General features: G+C 47.0%; 1 protein-coding gene and 1 non-coding gene across 2 annotated transcripts in view; both read right to left on the bottom strand.

Annotated features, from left to right (window-relative positions):
* Nucleotides 1-17,061, bottom strand: part of Frmd6 (FERM domain containing 6) — a 229,011-nt gene extending 211,950 nt beyond the window's left edge. The window contains exon 1 of the mRNA XM_085697552.2: nt 16,792-17,061. The gene's annotated coding sequence lies outside the window, so the exon portion shown is untranslated. The remainder of the gene's footprint in view (nt 1-16,791) is intronic.
* Nucleotides 15,750-15,852, bottom strand: LOC125388113 (U6 spliceosomal RNA). Its single transcript, XR_015739353.1, has one exon. It is a non-coding gene; the product is annotated as a U6 spliceosomal RNA (small nuclear RNA).
* Nucleotides 17,062-18,977: the final 1,916 nt, after the last annotated feature.

Raw genomic sequence — 18,977 nt, forward strand, 5'->3', positions numbered from 1 at the left:
TATCAATTGTGATCGAAAACCAAGGTCCTACTGCTGGACAAAGGGACTAGCTAGCTAGGAAGATCCTTTGCAGTAGAAGAGGACTGAGTTGTGTTCTGGACCATAGGTGGGACAGGCACCGAAGAGATCTATGACCTGGGGAATGAGGAGAGAGGTGGGCAGTATGGTTTCTTGAAACTTGGAATCAGGGAGCAGATCATGTTTAAGAACCGGGCCACTGAGGAAAGGGATAAACGAGCAATCTATGATTGGTTTCCATTTATTTCGATCTTATAGCACAATCTAGGAAAAGGGGCATTGTAGCTCAAGGATGAGGCTGGGTCTACCACTGTGGTTTAATAGATTCAGGGACTGAAGAGCTATCTGAAAAGCTCTGCCATCAACCGAGAAAACAAGCTTAAATAATGAGACAACATCACCTAAGACACCTTCTCTACTTATGGTGTACCTCATTTGTTTCCTGTCTTTCTTATAGCGGTAAAAAATGATTACACTAACATTTTAGGAGATTTTAAGAATGTCACTTTTGAAGAATGTTCTAGAACTGGGGAGAATTTTGAGACCCACTGCTTCTTCCCTAACTATGGTCTTCTTGGGAGACCTTTCAACTAAGCTGGCAACCAGATGTGTAGTGACATGGGGGAGAGACATGGTGAGAGATAGGGGGTGATAAAGCCGGCATTGTATCGTGTCCTCGAACATGCTGTGTGTGATGAGATGTGGTGAGAGATGGGGAGGGGTGATAAAGCCAGCACTGTACCATGTTCTTGAACATGCTGTGTGTGATGAGATATGGTGAGAGACGGGGGGGGGTGATAAAGCCGGCATTGTACTGTGTTCTTGAACATGCTGTGTGTGATGAGATATGGTGAGAGATGGGGGGGGGGGTGATAAAGCCGGCATTGTATACTGTGTTCTCGAACATGCTGTGTGTGCTGGCACAAGGTAAGACACTAAACGTGGAACATTTTGTCTGGCCCCAGCCAAGTAAGAATTAGCTTTCTCTAGCTCTCAAATAAAACCGCCAGAGTTTGAGACCTGACCTCCTATGGTCAGTTAGTGTTGCATCAGTTAGGTATGGGAACTGAGAAAGCAAATATGCTGTTTGCCTCCAATCCGGCCTAAAGAGGAGGCAGGCCTCCTCTGGACCTCATCTCGACCCTGTGCCGTGAGTGAGGTGGGCATGAAAGGTATAGAAGGGTGACAGGGTAGATACAACTCCAGAGGGGCCCGAGTCAAGGCCAAGACCAAGCTGCCTTAACTGAGTGTTCTCCAACCCTGGGCCTGAGTCATTAGAGAGAGGTCTTAATGATATTTAAATCCTGCCTTAGTTTAAAAAAAAATCTAGAGATTCAGGAAGTCACCAAAAACACTGATCAAATGAGTTCAACATTCCCTTGGATGTAAGAGGATTTGTCTTGAGCCTCTCGCAGACACACCTTACACACCTTGAGAACCATGGCAGCAGGAAGCCTGGCACGGGCTACTCTTACCCGGTGTTCAGTACTTGACAGGATTATGAACAAGAGGAATGGCCGGAGGAATCAGTCCCTCAGAGCCCTCTGATTCCTGACTGGGACGCTTTCCCCCATTGAGGCAGCAGGGACCTTATCTGCTGGCCCTCAAGGTTGGCTCCTCTCTCCTCAGGAAATCAGAACAACTAGGCTCTTTTGGTCATTTGGAGCAAATTTTCAGTTAAGACCAGTTTTATCAAGGAGTTAGTAAGGAGGGTGGTCGGGCGCTGAGAACCCCGGGGAGGTGAATCAAATGCAGCCAGAGACTTCCAGATCCTAAGTCCCTTAGGATACAGACGGGACTCTTTGGTCGAGCCTTGCATAAAAGACCCTCCGTTAGGACTTTAGAACACAGGAAAGCTCCCTGTTCACCTTCAACCACGTTTCCACACTGGTCAATTCCAGGACACACTATAGCATCAAGGCCTGGAGCCCCTCCTAAATATCGGGAGGCTGCAGTGACCTCATTATTGAACATCATTCTTTGCTTATTTTTCCATCCACATGGCCAGAACATAATGGATAACATAATGGGGGAAGAGAGAAGACATACAGGCTATTCTAGCACCCCTGGCCCTGTCCCCAGCTACTCAATCCTACCAATTTGGGCTGCCTAAATACTTCAGTTCTTTTTAACCGTCTTGAGGGGGAATGAAGTATTACACCAGCTATCAGAGCGAAGCTTGGAGGACAAGGAGTTGCTGAGGCAGAAAATTCCCCAGCGGCTGGCTTGATGGATGATAGGACATTGTCTCCTGGGGATGCAATGATTCACAGCGACTTTCCAGCAACCAAAAATAAACCTTCCTTCTGTGCAACGGGCGAGGAGCTTAACATCTACATCCCGCAGCTTAAGTCTGTTTCCTGGGCTTCCCAGACTCCCGACTCAGCTCCTCTCATTCTGGCCATCCAATCTGGAGCAGGACCGTGGGAAGGATCCTGGGATAATTGTTTTTTGGTTGAGCACCTTTCATCTGAGGATCTCTAAGTACTTCATAAACACTAATTAAATTGCCACAACACACAGCATTTTAGAATGCGTAATGACTATCTACCACCCCAGCACTGGGCCAGCTCTTTAAAGACGGGGAGCTTGAAGGATGGTGTGGCCAGATTTCAGAGACCGACTTATCACAGCGGCGAGGCCCCAAATTGAGCGCTCCTCGTTTCTAGTCTGCGGAAGAGGACCCACGCAATGGAGAGAGTCACGTGGTCTCTGCACAAATACACCCTGTGAATGACCGAGAAGAGGATAAGATGTCTGCACTGCAAACTCTAAAGGCTGCAGCAAGAATACTACTTTAGATACTCCTTCCTATTCCAAGAGACTTAACATCTCTTTGCTTCAGTTTTCCACCTAGGAAATGGCGACAGACAGGATCCCCAAATCTCTCACACGGGCCGACTGTGCATTCTAAAACCTACAGGCAGTACTTCTGTGTCCCCCTGTAACGGCTGCACACCCCCAAACTGACATCTATTATTTTACCCTGCAGAGTCTTCATGACTCAGAGCACCTGCTTTCTGTTTGGTTCTAGGACATTAGCCTCTCAGATGCTATTTTACCAGGCAGCCCCGCTGCAGGGAGACCTCTCCAAGCCCCGGATTCCTCACAGAGCTGGCGGGAGAATTGAGCGAAGAGTTTAGAGCTGGGCTCATCATAGGACAAACTGATTGTCAATGATTAAAAATGATGCTCCACCTTCCCGAACTTTGGAAAGAAAACCAGCTGAAGCACTTTCCCATGCATGGCTTCCGTGTTGCTCTGTTTTTGAAAATTATTTTGGCGCATCTCCATTTGGGTTATCCTAGGGCCTTATTTAACACACACACACACACACACACACACACACACACACACTATTGCTAGTGGCAGTTCTTTTTTTCTAGAATATTTTATTCTTTTCCCCAGAAAGATTTGTAATTTAGAAACAAGTCTGATGGAAGAAAATAATCAAGAGGGGGCAAAAACGTTAAAGCCCGACTTTTGGATTTCTCCTATGCCCTGTAAGCTATCCCCAGAGGCAATTCCAGGTAAGGACTCGCATAAACATTTAGAATAATGGTGGGCAGTCATGTGAAGGTATATCTTCCTGGGCTTGTTACTAGAGTGATGTTCCTCATCTGTGCTTGACTTTAAAAAAAAAAAGTGCATGTGTGTGTGTGTGTGTGTGTGTGTCCACGTGCATGCATTCCTGCAGTGGCCAAAAGGAGTCAAATTTCCTAGACCTGGAATTAGAGGTGGTTGTGAATCAACTGACCTGGGAGTTGGGAACCCAACTTGGGCCCTCTGGAAGAGCAGCAAGCATGCGCTGTTAACCACTGAGTCATCTCTCCACCTTGGCTTTATAAAATGGCTTTTTAAAGTCTCAGTTCTTTTGAAGTCCTATGTTGACTGCCAGCCTCAGTTCATAGTTTCAGTCAGGAATGTGGGGAAAGTTAAGAGGAAAAACCAGGTCTAAAGAATGGGGTGGGAAGAGAGAGAAAGGCTTAAGTGAAGGGACAAGTTGAGGCAGGGAAAAATCAAACCAGCTTAGAGACATCACAGAGCGATCAACCTTGTAGGCAAGAGAACTTAATTACAGTTTGCTTTAAGAGGTAACTCACAGGATTATTTGTTTTGGGAAGGGGAGAGACTGCTCATAGCGGGCTGCAATAAACTTTCCAGACAGACTGGCTCGTTGCCCCTCATCTGTCCTATCTAGTAACACCTTTTGAAAATTTGGGTCATTTGGGGGATCAATTATTTGACTTTTTCCTCTGTGTTTTGGACAGTAGCCTACCACCTGTTCCCATCTCTGTGCTGCACTCCAGCAGGCTCCAGGGCAAGCAGGGGCTTGAGAGTGCGGACCTGTGGGAAAGGCCAGGAAGGCACGGTGTCTCCACGGTGAATACTCATTAGCTGTATGAGAGCGCTTCATTCCTTTTCCACAGGCCAGGTTTTCCTTAGGTGCTGGCAGACTTCCCAGACAATTTGCTCTGGGGACAGACTTGGCTAAACTGCTGCCATTGCCAGCTTGGGGCCCTCTAGATTTATGAGTTTGAGTGGCCGAAAAGGCCCGAAAGAACACCTGAGGAGACAAGAGGTGGGGAGGATGTGGTGTGTCATGTAAGGTAGGGTGTGTGGGGGTCACCCAGCAGGAGACACTGTAGGGAGCACGGACTCTCTCCCTGCCTCCTTAGTGTAGCTACAGGGGCAGCTGCCAGTACCACTGAGGGGCTGAGGGGCATAGTGTTTGTAGGCAAGGCTGTGGGGGAAGAAGAGCTCATCAGTTTCAGGGGCTGTTGCCAGCTGCCTCAGTCTGAGAGCTCAGGCACACTAATGCCTCTTAGAGAAACTTTTAAATAATTTTGTTTATAGTAGAATTTTGAAACGACCCATGGTCACGAAATATTCAGGGTCACTAGTTGCTGTAGTCTCTAGTATCTTCCAAATGCCCTCACAGGGATCCTTGATTAGCTAGGATATTAGAAATACTGGGCACTACTACCTTGCTGCTGCCCCAAGTGTCTGCACCAGACAGGCAGCCCTGAGGCCATGGCAAAGCTGGAAACTGGAATTCTGTGGGATGCAGACAGGTGGCTGTGATTTATGCTGTCCCTGTCTTCTCCCCTAATAGAAGCAGCCTTCAGACTGGTGATCCTCATGTCTCTGTCCTTCCATCCCTCTGATTTTTATATCCCTCTAATATTTTATAATTTCAGAAAATAAATGAGAAAAAATACTACCAGCTTGCAATAGAATACTGGTTACATTATAGTATTTCTTAGGCCTTTTCTATGCTGCTATTTTGAAGTGAAATCATACACACACACACACACACACACACACACACATACACACACATCCATTTTCTACTATATCACAAATATTACCCTTTACTGTTTATAAATATAGCTCTGTATTGTGGCTTTGGATAGCTGGTTAATGGTCTAGGGCAAAAATGTGCTTAGTTTATTTAATCATATGCCTGTAGTTGGGCATTGCTTCTGTTACCAGGTTACAGTTGATACAAACTGGACTCTTTATATAAACACCACTAAATACTGGTTAGATGTTTCTCTTTAGAGGAATTCTTCCTAACATAAATGTTGCGTCAAATGCTGCCATCCTTTTAAAGGCTTTGATGTAACATGTCAAAATTTCTCTGTGCATACCCCCCTACCGGCATGCAGAGTCCCGGCAGAACCAGCACTGCCGTGGTCCTCCCACTCAACACAGGCATCGTGAGTCCTCTTCTGCTCCGATATCCCTGACACAACACATTTGCTGTCTTAACCTGGTGTTCAATATTTTCTTGCCCCCTTTCTGGTCTCTTCCATCATCTCCTGGAGCCCTTATTTGACTTGTGCTCCCTCCCGCAACAGGAAGCACTGACTGCGCTCCGCCTGCGTGTAGTCAACACTCCATATATTCTACACCAGCCACAGCAGTCGCTTTGTGGGCGGGACTGAGGGGCGGTCCCGGGGAACTGGAGAGAGGCGCTCTCCGGGAGCTGGAGAGGGGCGGGAGCTGGGAGCTGGAGAGGGAACTTGGGGAAGGAGAAGACAATTATGTAATGGTAGAGAAGTGAAGTAAATGGGAAAATGTATTTAATGCAGAGAAAAGAGGACCAGCAAAGCCACTAAGGTTTGGGTTACCAGGGAAGGTAATGGGGTTGGTGGTTAGGTTTCTAATGGAGAATGGTTCTGCAGAGTACACGGTAGACTTTAGACTTCTGCTGTAGCTGTGACAGAGTGCCAGAGGCACAGGGGGCCGGTTGGTTTCTTGCCAGTTTGACACAACTAGTGTCATCTGTGAAGAAGGAAACTCAATTGAGAAAACTCTTCCATCCAATTGGTCTGTGGGCAAGTCTACGGGGGCGTTTTCTTGATTCATCTTTTATTTTTATTAATTAATTAATTATTATTATTTATTTATTTTTTGAGACAAGGTTTCTCTGTGTAACAGGCCTGGCTCTCCTGGAACTCGCTTTGTAGACCAGGCTGGCCTCGAACTCAAAGAAATCTGCCTGCCTCTGCCTCCAGAGTGCTGGGATTAAAGGTGTGAGCCACTGGGCTCGGCATTCTTGATTAACTATTGATGTGGGAGGGCCCAGCCCTCCCAGCCAATCGTGAGCAGCGCCACTCTTGGGCGAGTGGTCCTGGGTGGTAGAAGAAAGCAGGCCCAGTGAACCATAAAGAGCAAGTCAGTAAGCAGCATTCCTCCACAGCATCTGCTTGAGGTCCTATCTCTAGGTGCCTGCCTTGTTCGGGTTTCTGACTTGGGATGGACTGAGATCGGGGTGTATAGCCAAATAAATCCTTCCGTCCCCGAGTTACTTCGGGCCAGAGTGTTTATCACTGCAACAGAAACCTAAGACACGGGACTTGTAACAGAGAGGGTGTAATCAGAGTTGATCAGCTCAAGGCAGATGTACGAAGGAGTTAAGAGGGTGAGAAGAGAGAGATGGAGGCAGGGAACAAGGGAAAGATTGACAGGGGAGGAGGCTGGGCTCTGGGGACTTGGAGCAGACAAGTGGGAGGTGCCGTCTGTGGGCTTGGAGACCGGCAGGGAAAGGAGACGTTCAAGGGTGACTGAGGCTGTAGAAGACATGAGGACAGGTCTATGTTTGGACCAAATGGGTTTCAGGGGATACCTCCAAAAGCAGACTGGATGTGGGACCCTGGAGAGACTCACAGGTCGCAGGCACAGATAAGGGAGTATTTGCCACCCAGAATCTACCAGACATTCTGCTGCTACGTGCCGCTGACTATAACGCCTTAACCCTGGCTTGGTGTGTTATATCCCACAAAGGGCCTTTGACCTCTGAATCCTTTCCTTCTCTTAGATGTGCTTACATTGTGGTGAAAAAGAATGGACCAGCCAGATGTGGTAGCACACGCCTTTAATCCCAGAACTCAGAAAGCAGAGGCAGGTGGATCTCTGAGTTCGAGGCCAGCCTGGTTAACGTAATGAATGCTCTGCCTCCTAGTTCGGGTTGTGCCAGCCTCCAGGGGAAAGATTCCTGGCTTCAGTCTGAGCCATAGGACTGAGCTTCACTAGGGAACAGGCTCCCAGTAAGCAGGAAGCCTGAAGAGGAAGGAGACGCATGGCTGCCAACGCCACTGGCTCATCAGGTTCTCAGCTAGCATCTGAGTGACTCAATTAAGGCAGCTGTCAGCCACTGTCTAAATTTAAATGGAAACATTGTGAAAACAAATTCGGGCAAGTGTAGTCTACCCTGTTCTTTCTAACAGCTCAATAAATCTTTATCTAAAAGAAAATGGCTGTGAGTGGGGTGCTGAAAATGTGGTTGAGTGACAGCCCTCAGCTGCTGTTTCCAGTAGCTGACCTTGCGGCTCACCTGCAGACTGTGAACGTCTACTGTGGTCTGACTCTGAAGAGCACAGGCGCCTTCTCTTCCTGGCTGTGCCCTTCTTGTCAGACCTCCCCTCTCTGATGGGAGGGATGCCTGATGCTACCCGGTACTACAGAGAATCCCAAAGAAGCATCGCCCACACATGCCGCTTCCAAGAAGATGCTTCTGTTTGCGGTCAGTCTGTCAGGAATGAGTCTCCAGGGGTTCAACTGGGGGCCTGCGTGCTAGGAAGGAAACCTCTGTTATTTGCATAAGAATTTGGCTAGAGAGAAAGTAATCTAATTAAGATGGCGCTTAGCCCCACGGTAGATAGACAGCAGGTTAGCAGGCTGTGTGGTTCTCGCCTTTACTAACATGAGTTTAGTGAGGTGAGATTGTGGGCCCCCAAGGCTGTGAGCCCTAGTAGGAGGTGTTGGGAGCCACCCAGTCCTTGCTTCATCCCAATTTTTCCCTTTGCATGCACACTGCCTAGCACACTGCCTGTTCTTCCTCCTGAACTTCAGACATCTTTACCATCGCTACCCTGTCACTGCCGAAACTGTTGAAGCATTTGGGAAGGTTTGCAAAGACTCAATTATGAATGCAAGTAGTTTCTTCCTTTCTTTTTCCTGGCTCTGTCATGTGTCATAAATCCTGCCGTGTGGTGAGCAGACCAGCCCGTTTTCATCCAGATCTGTGGGTTCTCCTCCAGGGTCATGGGAGCCCTGCAGGGGGTCTTCCTAGACTCAGCAGGCTCTCTAGTCAGGTTCAGGGCCACCGAGTCATTATTTCCACAGCACATTAGGGTTTTTTCAATCTTCCAGGCTTAGTTCAGATATGAGACGCAAGTGAAGCGGACTAGGAAAAAGGGTGATAATTTAGACAGCAGTTAACCGGATGGGAGTCAGCGTCCTAGAGAACCTTTGTGCAGAAATCCTAAAGAACCAAGCTCCGGAAGGTAGCCACTTCCCCATGCAGTCAGGCCTTGCCAGCCATATTTCATCTGGTACCATTAACTCCTTTGCTTTCTCTGTCTGCAAGCTGTCTGAGTTCAGGTCCCACCTCCCTCTCTAGTTTGCTGTGTGACCTTGGGTGATTGACTGGTTTCTCTGTGCCTCCTCCGGGAAAGACTGCCTTGAGAAGTTAATGAGAGGAAACTGCTGAAGCTTTCGGCGCACTTTCTGACACCTAACAAGTGCGGAATAAATCTCAGCTGCTTTCTTCTAAATGGGAAGTCTGACAAGCTGTCACAATGGGGAACTTCCAACATTAGATATGGAGAGGAAAATTGGTCACTGGGAACTCGGTTCCTCTTTCTTTTCCCTCCCTTGAGTGTTAATGGCAGGTGGCCACCTTTCCAATTACAGAAAAGCTAGGTGCTCAGCCATCATTGCTGGGAGTCTGAGCTGAGGGCGGGCGACGTGCCTCTGTGCTTAAAAAAAAAAAATGCTCAGATACAAGAGCAATGTGTCATTTGTAAAAGAGACTAGAAGACTCCACCAGTGGTCTGTGCTCGGCCCTCCCCACTTTCCTCCTTGACGGTAGACTTGATCATATGACACATGTGGGCCAATGGGACTAGAACTGCCAATGGTAGAGTCTTTATAAGTTGCTCACACATCTCCTACCTGAAAGCAAGGCCCAACTGTCTCAGCTGAGTTCAGCCCCCCAAGGGACCTTCCAGCTGAACGCAGGTACACAATAAGCCAGTGGGTAATAACAACAAAGGTTAAATAAGTCAGTCACTATAGTCCCGGGAAAGTTGAAATGTGGCCAGTCTAAACTGAGAGGCAGTTAAAGTGAAAAATTAACATTGGAGCCTTAAAATGTCGTAGGCAAAACCCACAAAATATCTTAATTTTTATGTAGTTTTCTTATTGAAATGATAAATTAGACGTATTAGGTTAAGTGGAATATATTAATGAAATTACTCTAACCTATTTCTCTTTACTGCTTTTTGTTTTAAATGTCATGGGGTACAGTTCAATGGTGGAGTGCTTGCTTAGCAGGCATAAGGGTCTGGGTTGAATCTCCACTATAGTGCACATGCGCATGTGTGCATGCTCATGCACACACAAATGCGTGCACACACACACACACACACACACACAAAGTAGCTCTTAGAATTTTAAAACGTGGCTCATGTCTGTGATTTGCATATTTTTCTTGGCCAGCACTAGTACAGAGACTTGTCCCCAAAAGCATTGTAAGTACAAACTTCATGGAAAGCACAGCACAAAAAGGGACGTAGAAATCCTACACCATTTCCAAAGGTGTCATACCAGACTGTAGTGTAAGGAGCCGTCCGGATATCGCCATTACAAGATGGCGCTGATGGTCCTAAAGCTTGGAGGTAAACAAAGTCCTTCTTTGGTATTGCCGCGTGGGGCTGAGCGCCCTTTGCTTGTACATGCGCAATTGAGCCTTGCCCCTGGCCAATCCCGAGGCTTTGGGCATCAGCAGACTGGTATTCACCAATCAGGACAGTACCTGAGTCCCTTTAACCTATATAAGCAGATGCTGCTTGGCCTTCGTGCTCTCTCTCTCACTTCCCGCTCTCCCTTCAACCAAGAGGCTCCAATAAAGTGTGATTTGAGACGAATCCTCGACTTCGTGGTCATTCTTCCTTGCTGGTCAAGGGGCGCGCCACACTGTAGTAACAGTTTAGAATGACAGGAAACTTCCTGACTCCCTACTTTCTAGGGCTGGGAGCACTACAGAGTGGCAAATGCAAGCCATTTCTTTCCCAAAAGACATCTTAGAACGTAAAGAACTCAGGTGGTGAGTCAAATGTGGAGCCAGGATTTGTTCAAGGAACTGGGCCTGCTTGGATAGGGGAGCCCGACTATCTGTATGTAGACAGATTCAAGAATCACTATGGACCGGCTGCCACTGTGGCAGCCTATCTCTCCCACCCAGAATGAAGGTGTCTAGCTATTTAGGTAGCTTGCCTATATATTTCATTGTATGTGAATATACATGTTTCATTGTATATCAGGTATATGGCTTAATTTGGAATCTGACTTTAGAGGAAGTCAACAGGCTTAGACTGGCTATGTTGGAAGACAAACTTCCCCGCTGGATAAAGGGAAGTATTAAGACACAGGATACCTTTCCTTTGTCTGGACTGGATGCAGCACATAAGATGATCGAGTTTGAGCCTCACGTGGTAAGTAATAGAGAGTTCGGGGGCCTTGAGAAGATGAACATGCTTTACACATGGGAGGAATGCATACATATTATCTGAAGATGGACTTCATGGATTCAAAGTGAGGACAAATCATTTGAAGATGTTACTAAGAAATGGAATTTCAGCCCTGATTGAGGAGCTATGGACAGTTGATGGCTTCTGAGGGAGGAGGAGTCAGTTTTCTCCGAGGGTGTAGCCCCCCATAGGTTGACTATACTCCAGTGGGTGGTTCCTCACCTAGGAGCGTATGGGCAGTATGAATGGGGCTTGGTGGGTTATTGTTAATAAAAAGAAAAAGGACATGTGTTGGGTTAGCAAAGTTGAGAGGAGATCCGGGAAGGGGGAGGAGTTGAGGTCAATTCGATCAAAATACATTGGATTCAATTCTCTAAAATGAATAAAAAACATATTTGAAAAAAGAAATGGACTTTATCCAGGTGTGGTGGCATACACATGTAAGCCCTGCATATGGGATTCCGAGGACAGCCTGAGCTATGTAGCAAGTGTCATGACAAGAATGGCTCAGGAAAGGGCCTTGCTCAAAATCAAAACAAATCAAAAAGCCCCAAGAACCAAAGAAAATACAGCATTTGTGTCTCCTTCCTTCAAATCTAGGTGAACCTCTTTGCTTGCTTTGCTCCGTGGAACATGCCAGACAGAGGTGGCATCTAACTTCCAAGGCCAGGCTGCAAGAAGTCCTGTAGTTCCTGCTCTTGTCCAGCTGTTGGTAAGGACTGGGACAAAAGGCCAGCTCAGGTATTCCAGCTACCTTATCCCTGGAGTGATGCCCTCTTAAGCCAGTGACCCAAACGGCATGTGTGCGGGTGCAGAGGACGAACCAGCAGAAGTGGCTGGTGGGTTAGTTAACACAGGGACCATGAGAAACAATACACTCAAGTTGGTTTAGGACACTGCTGTTTCAGGTGTTTTCTCCGTATCAGCATTTAACTGGCACCATCTGTTTACAGAAGTCTTGCAGGGCATGGACACGACTGATGGCGTCACCTTTCTGGTAAAGCTACGCCTTGGGATCCTACTGCAGTTGAGGTACTTTTACCACCCTGTTCTCCTCTCTCACATGGCAACAGCTGGCTTCCCTCAGAAGGAGCGACCTTGGAGAGGGAGGCTGTGAGTTAGATGGAGGCTACAATGTCGTTTATAACATGACATCAGGACAGACCTATCGTCACTTCTGTGTGCTCTTAGTCAAAGACCAGCTCTGGTAGAATGAGGAAGGGGACAATACTGGATACTAATATTAGGAGACAGGGGCCCTTAGCAGCCATCTTGAGAATGGCTACCATATAAATCAACCAATCAATGATTACGTCCTACATGTTAGGCTTCATTTCAAGAAACCCGAAGAGGCTACTTTATCCATAACCACATTATTCCTCAATCCAACTTTCCTCGTTTATTCTCCATCTCTTTCTCTTTATTTCTCAACCTCTCCCAGATCTTTCCTCCACTTTCGCAACCCTAGTAAACATAAAACACGGCGTTTCAGGTCTCATCCCTCTGGCGAGAGGAGTCACTGCTAGGAACTGACTTGGTGTCATTTTCAGAAGGATCAGTGATAGGAAGAAAAAGCCTCCTGCAATCAATTCCCCCGACCTCAACACAAATCCAGCTGAATATAGGCTAGCCTGAGACCACTGCTGGCTGGGTAATTTCTCTCTGGAGACGGTGTCCTCTTGTTATGTTTATATTCTCCCAAAATGGACCTCTGTGGTGATCCTTTTGAGGTCTCAGAAGGAAAAAAGAAGCCACAGAGAACACTACATTGTCTGTAGAGAACACCCAAGTAGTCATGAGTAGAAGTCTGGGAAAATGTGGAGGCCAAAGGCCATTCTAATGAGCGCTGTGGATGGGAAAGGAACTCAGCCAACTTGTCCAATTGCAGTGTTTGGTGGAAGTGGGACTTTTGAGAGACAAAAGTGGGCAATCGACTGAATGAATTGTTGCAAGTATTTGACCATATTTAAATGAAAGAAGAGAGAACTGATTAAACTGTGGATTATTACTCTAAGTAGATGCTGTGGGAGCTCCTTCCGCTCCTTCAGCCTAAGTAGAAGCAAATTAAAATATTTGGAAAACTGTCCGTCTGTCCAGACTATAAAGAATGTAAAGTACGTTTGGAGGATCCAAGAATGTGGTCAAATACTCTAAAGGGAAACCAAGACACAAACTTCAAGACAATGAAGAATGACCCAGAAGGGAATTCAGGAAACATCATAAATGTAGAACAAATGAACGAATAAAGTAGATAAAACACAGTACATGTAGTGGGCACCTTGCTAAGATCAAGAATGGAGAAGTCAGAAGCTTTATGAAGAGATTATTGTTAACTAGAATCCAGAAATACAAGGGTTTTCATGTGCACACCATTCCCCAGGAAACCATGTCTGAGATGAGTTAACTGTAGTAGGAGCTATAGTTCCCATGAGGCTGAATGTGCTTGACTCTCAATCTGCTCACCCACCAAGCAATTGTCATGGATCTATGTGCCAGGGTTGTGGGGCTGAAGAGAGATGCGCTACCTCAGGACACTGGCCACCAAGAAGCTGTTTATAATCAAGGCACCATAGTGGAGGCAGGCTTGACTCAGAGCTTCGATCTGACCCTTGCACCCCACCACCACCATGTTGTCTAGCCTGACTCCATGATGCTTGGTCTTCAGCCTTTCTACGCTGCCTGTTTCTGTTGCGATGAAATGCTGCTTCCTAAGGAAAGAGGCTAGAGGAATACTTGGCTTCCAAAAGGTGTTCAGGTAAGATTAGCCTTCCTCTAGTTTTCTTATTTAAATCTCCAATTTTCTCGTTCTTTTAAAAAAACAATGTCACCACAAAGAAAACCTTTAGAAACGTAAAGGTAAGGCCGAATATCAAAACTGGTTCCGTTTCAGCAATTCTTTCTGAAAGCCTCACAATAACAACGGTTTCAAAAGAAGTCTAAGGAGATGGAGGCTCGGGGCACTGTTCAAGTTAGCTAGAGAGCTTGGCCCTGATGCGACTGAGAGCTCTTCCTTGACATCTCTAGCCTTGTGTGACAGGAATCTACATTCCCGAAGACTGGGGTGGGGGTTGAAAGCATGAAGGGGTTCAGGATGTGAGAGCGCTCCCCCTGAGTGAGCCTAGGCCATCACTAGTAGCGCGCGGACGGAAATGGTAAGTAGCCCATATTGTATTCTTCATGGGAATTGTTTCCGGCAGCTGCTAGGAGTGGTCAGTGGAAGCTGCTAGAACAGAGTCCCCTGGGCCTTCATGGGGTTAAGTATGCAAACTGAAAGCCAAGAGAAGGAAAAAATAAGCGTAGAAAACCTGACATTTAAAGGCCAGAGCCTGTCTCCAGAAATACCAGCACTGGGAAAGCGGAAACCCCCATCCCCATGCCTGAAGAACCCATGTGGGCCCTAAATAGCAAGCAACGAACAGGCTGCATAGTGCTTCTTTATCAACTGGGACCAGGACAAATGTCAGCTGTCAGGCCTCAAAGGTAGACATGACAGATGACCGCAGAGAAAAGTCACCCCAGGCTGTGGAGAGAGGCCTTTGGTCTCCCTGGTGGCCACTAGCAGACCTTTCCTGAGGCTTCACGGAAGACAAGGGAGCTGAGAAGGCTGGGATAGCATAATTTTCTGTCTTTCTTCATGAGTCTGTACTATCTTTGAGCAACTCCTGGGCTACCTCGGCTGGCTCTCTCTCCACAGGCTGCAGTGGAGACTGCAGCGCCTTTCAATCTGACCTTGACCACGAGTGTGTACAAGACTCCTCCTTCCTTCCTGGCTTGCTTCTTTCTTTCCTTCCCTTCTCCCTACCTCCCCCACTTTGTGTTTTCACAAAGTGTGGCATTAGTAGTCCCCACCTCGCATTGTATTGTAAAGGATGTACTAGGTCAGGGAGTTGCAGCCTTTGGAAAGTGACAGCTAGAAGAGCCTGTATTCGGCATGAGCTGGGAGCCAGTGGCTGCCAGTGACAAAACTCAGGACTTTCCAGAGCAGGGCATGACACAGCAAAGCCAGAAGGGAAGAAGCTGCGGGGAAGAAAGGACAAAGAAGGGCGCGCACTGGGAACAAGGCCTTGGTTCCATCTCTCAGCCTTGTCTCTGGGTCTGCAGGAGAACAGCTGGTGTTCCAGCCTGCAGTGGCAGGGGATGGTCCAGGACTAGGATGGAGGAAGGTCTAAACATGCTTGCTTCAGTCTGGAACCATTCAGATGTGTCCCAGAGTGGGAAAGAAAGAGCCCAGCAGACATCAGAAAAGAATTCTCTGAATGAAAGAGGTACCCTCACCCTCAAAGGGCCTGGGAGAACAGCGCAGAGCTTCCCCTGCTTCATACCTCCTCTCAGACTAGGAGCCGTGTTCTTTCCCAGAAAGTGTGGAGCTCAGTCAGTATGTAAATCTGATAGCCGAGGACTGACTGTCACTAGGCCACTAGGAACTGGACTTTAGAAAGCTTGAGCCAAGCATGCAAGCCTGGGGGTTGTTATTTTCAACTGGACAGGGCAAGCACGTGTTCTTCCCACAGCCGCACCAAGACTTCAGCTGTGTTTTTGTTGGTCACCGTCATAAAAGGTAGGTAAAGGTTACTGAAGAGGAGAAGTAGGAGGGGAGATATAGACATGTAGATGCATGAACAATACAGATACATAGTTGAGAGTTTATCCAAGTTCCTAAAGGTCAGAGGACACCGGTTGACATTTACAGAAAAAGTAGTTAAACTCGGGATCGTTTTGCATGCCGTCCTTGTGCAGGGGCAATGCTAATGTCTGCTCCATTTCAATTCGAGTACATTCACTGCCGAAGTGAGCACTCGGCATCTGTGGTAGCCCTGTATGCCAGGTGTCACGTCTGTCCATCCCCAACCCAAACACGCAATGGCCAAGAGCAGTCATTACAAAGTGGTGATGTCACGACATGATTCTTAAATATCTTATCTGAGAGATGATTGTTTGGTTGCTGACTCCCAAACCTACTTAGTTTTGTTTCAAGAAAGTGGACCTAGAAACTCTCACCGATTCCATTTTGTTCTCCTCCACATTCTCTTTATTACTTCCTTCTATCTGCCATGCATCATATTTTACTTTTACGGCGCTTGGGACCCGGCGATGACAAACCCTGCAATCGCTCATCGCGTTTGTTTTACGGCCCCCCCATCTGGTTTCACTAAGATACATTCCTTATAAAGAGGAGCACGAACTCAAAATGTGTCGTTACCGCTTGTGACCCTGAGGGCTGAGCCGGGAACCGACGTTAATGCAACCGTCACCCACTCGATGCTTCTCAGACACTCAGATTCCTTTTCAAGAACATATGGTAGCGTCTTACAAGAAGCCATTGTTGGACTGTTATAAAGTCGTGCATTAAGGGGAGCTCTGCTCAGCATCTGTGATTTTGAGAGGGTTCTTCACAATGCTGTGTGTGTCTGCAGACAGGGCACACACACCAACATGCACAGGAGAGAAGTTCAGAAAACACAGACACCCAACTCATTAAAATGTGGATTCTTTCCTATCCTGCCGGCTGTGGCTGTAAGTGAACAAGTCTCCAGAGACGACCCATGGTAGTGATGCCCTCAACAGTATAACCAATCTTTGCATTAGCTGCTGCTTCCCAGACAGAAGCCAAAGCACTTACACTCTTCGATTACCTTACTGTACTCCGTTCACTGGTACTTGGGATCCAGTCTGTCTTCAGACTATATAGTTCATGCAAAGCAAAACACAAGAATGACCATTCTTTTCCTACCTGCTCCAGGAGCCACCAGGAGCCTGGCTGCTGCTCAGAACCCGTCGGACACCAGGGTGAGTTCTTCAGCTCCTTCCCCTGGAAGCAGAACCTGAGAAAACTTTCAGTTGCTATGAGCAAGCAGACTGTAAACTTCCAGTCAGTTCCTTCTCTTCCTTCCCCATGGTTTATGGAGTACCAGGGTGAAGGACTCAAGAAAAAAATGTTTAGAGTGATAGGGATTAGAATTTGGGGGGAGGGAGAGGAAAAACGGGGCTTCCAAGGCAAGAGTTAGTTCACCGAGCAGCCTTACTCCAAGGAGGAAATCCCTCCTTTCCCAGCTTTGATTTCTCACAGAAGATCTCCAATGCATTACTCATGTAATTGCTACATTGCCCCTTTGCAAACTGCAGACTTGCTTTTTGGGCAGGCATCCAGAGTTTTTGTGCATGCCCCTACCTGTCCACGGGGATATCTCTGGGCCTGGGAAAGTTGAGAAAGCAATATGCCACCTGACAGGGAAGATCTAGGCCAGACTATTAATCAAGCTGTAGGGGCAGAAGACACCACAGAAGGATAGAGGGCTGGTAGGAGCTCCTCCACGCATAGGGCGTCCACCTCACTCATGGGATCACCAGGCTATGGCTCGGAGTCCTTCCAAGTAGATAGGCAAGCTACACTCTGTCAAGCTTTGACTTGTTTCCCCCAAAGAGCCAAGGAGTAGTGAGGATTACTATCACAGAAGGAATGTGGTTTTCTTACTCTGGGCAGCCAGGGCAGGGGAGCCAGAGATGACAGAAGAACTATTACAGTTTCTTTAAGTTGAATACGGTGGAATATATCGTTAAAGACAACATTGAAAGATAAGGCAAACATTATAGAGGCTCTGTCAGATTAAGTCCTGAACGCCAAGAAGGCAACAGTAGAGAGGAAAGACCAATAAAGAAGAAATGAGGAATACTTGGTTTCACTGGTCCTGATCGATGTGACTTTGCTTAAAACACTTAAACCACTAGCTTCTAAACAAATGGGATGAGAAGAGCGGCCCTGGGATCAGGGAGATCACACCACCTCTATTCCTGCTCTTTCATTAAAATTTTGACTTTCAATGGAGCATCACCCTTTCCCCTGCTTGTTTGGGTGAGGTCCTTACCACTCCCAGACTTTTTTCCAGAAGTATGCAGGAGACTAAGGCCAGCAGATTCAGAGGGGTGTTCTGAAGCATTTGCTGAGAAAATGATTTTTTTTTTAAACCTGTAGTGACTGCCGACCATAGAGACTGAACCTAGGGCTGAGGGTTGCAGTCCTAGGGGAAGAGAGACTGAAAAGAAAGCCACTGAAGATAAAATCAGAGCTTGGAGATGGTGAATGTTAGTTAGGTTACTATTGCTGTGGCAAATACCATGACTGGAAGCAACGTGGGGACAAAAGGGTTTGTGTCATCTTATGCTTTCAGGGAACAGTCCTTTACTGAGAGGAAAGGAGTCAAGGCAAGAACCTGGAGGCAGAAACTGGAGCAGAGGCCATGAAGGGGGGTCTTTATGAACTTGTTACTTCTGGCTTGCTCTGACTGTTTTTTATACAACTCAAGACAACCTGCCCAGGGGTGGCACTGCCCACTGTGATGGCTAAAGTTATGCTTTAAGTTTAAATTGCTGTGTTTTCGGGATCTATGAAACAGAAATGCCTCTAACCTGTAAGTCCCACTTGCCCAAGATAACGTCCTGGAATGCTGAGGTTATTGTTCACATAAGAAACAAGCCACACGTTTTTGTTTCTGTAAACAAGTTTGGTTGTCCCAGCTGCACAGGATGTGCTTGATCACACAAGGCAGGAGGCACATAGACAGGAAGTACATCGGGATGTGTGCTTGCCACTGATTGGACGGAGGTGGGAAGTATGGAACCTCGTGGGTCTTGCCTTTATAATGTCTAATGTAATTCAGCACCATACTCTGGGGATCCTGGGTGAGGACCTGGCCAGTATCTGGCTAGTATTTAATAAAACTTGCTTCAAATTTGACTCAAAAATTGTGGTAGTGGTCTTCTTTTCTGGTGGGATTAATGCCATGTCAATCATTAATCAAGAACACGCCCTGTAGGACTTGCTTATAGACAATCAGGATGGAGGCATTTTCTCAGCTCAAGTTCCTCTTCCCAGATGATCCTGATTTATGTCACATTGACCAAAAAGCCCAACCAGAGTGT

The sequence above is a fragment of the Myodes glareolus genome, chromosome 11 (assembly GCF_982192425.1).
Source record: "Myodes glareolus chromosome 11, mMyoGla1.1, whole genome shotgun sequence".
In the NCBI taxonomy this organism is placed as follows: domain Eukaryota; kingdom Metazoa; phylum Chordata; class Mammalia; order Rodentia; family Cricetidae; genus Myodes; species Myodes glareolus.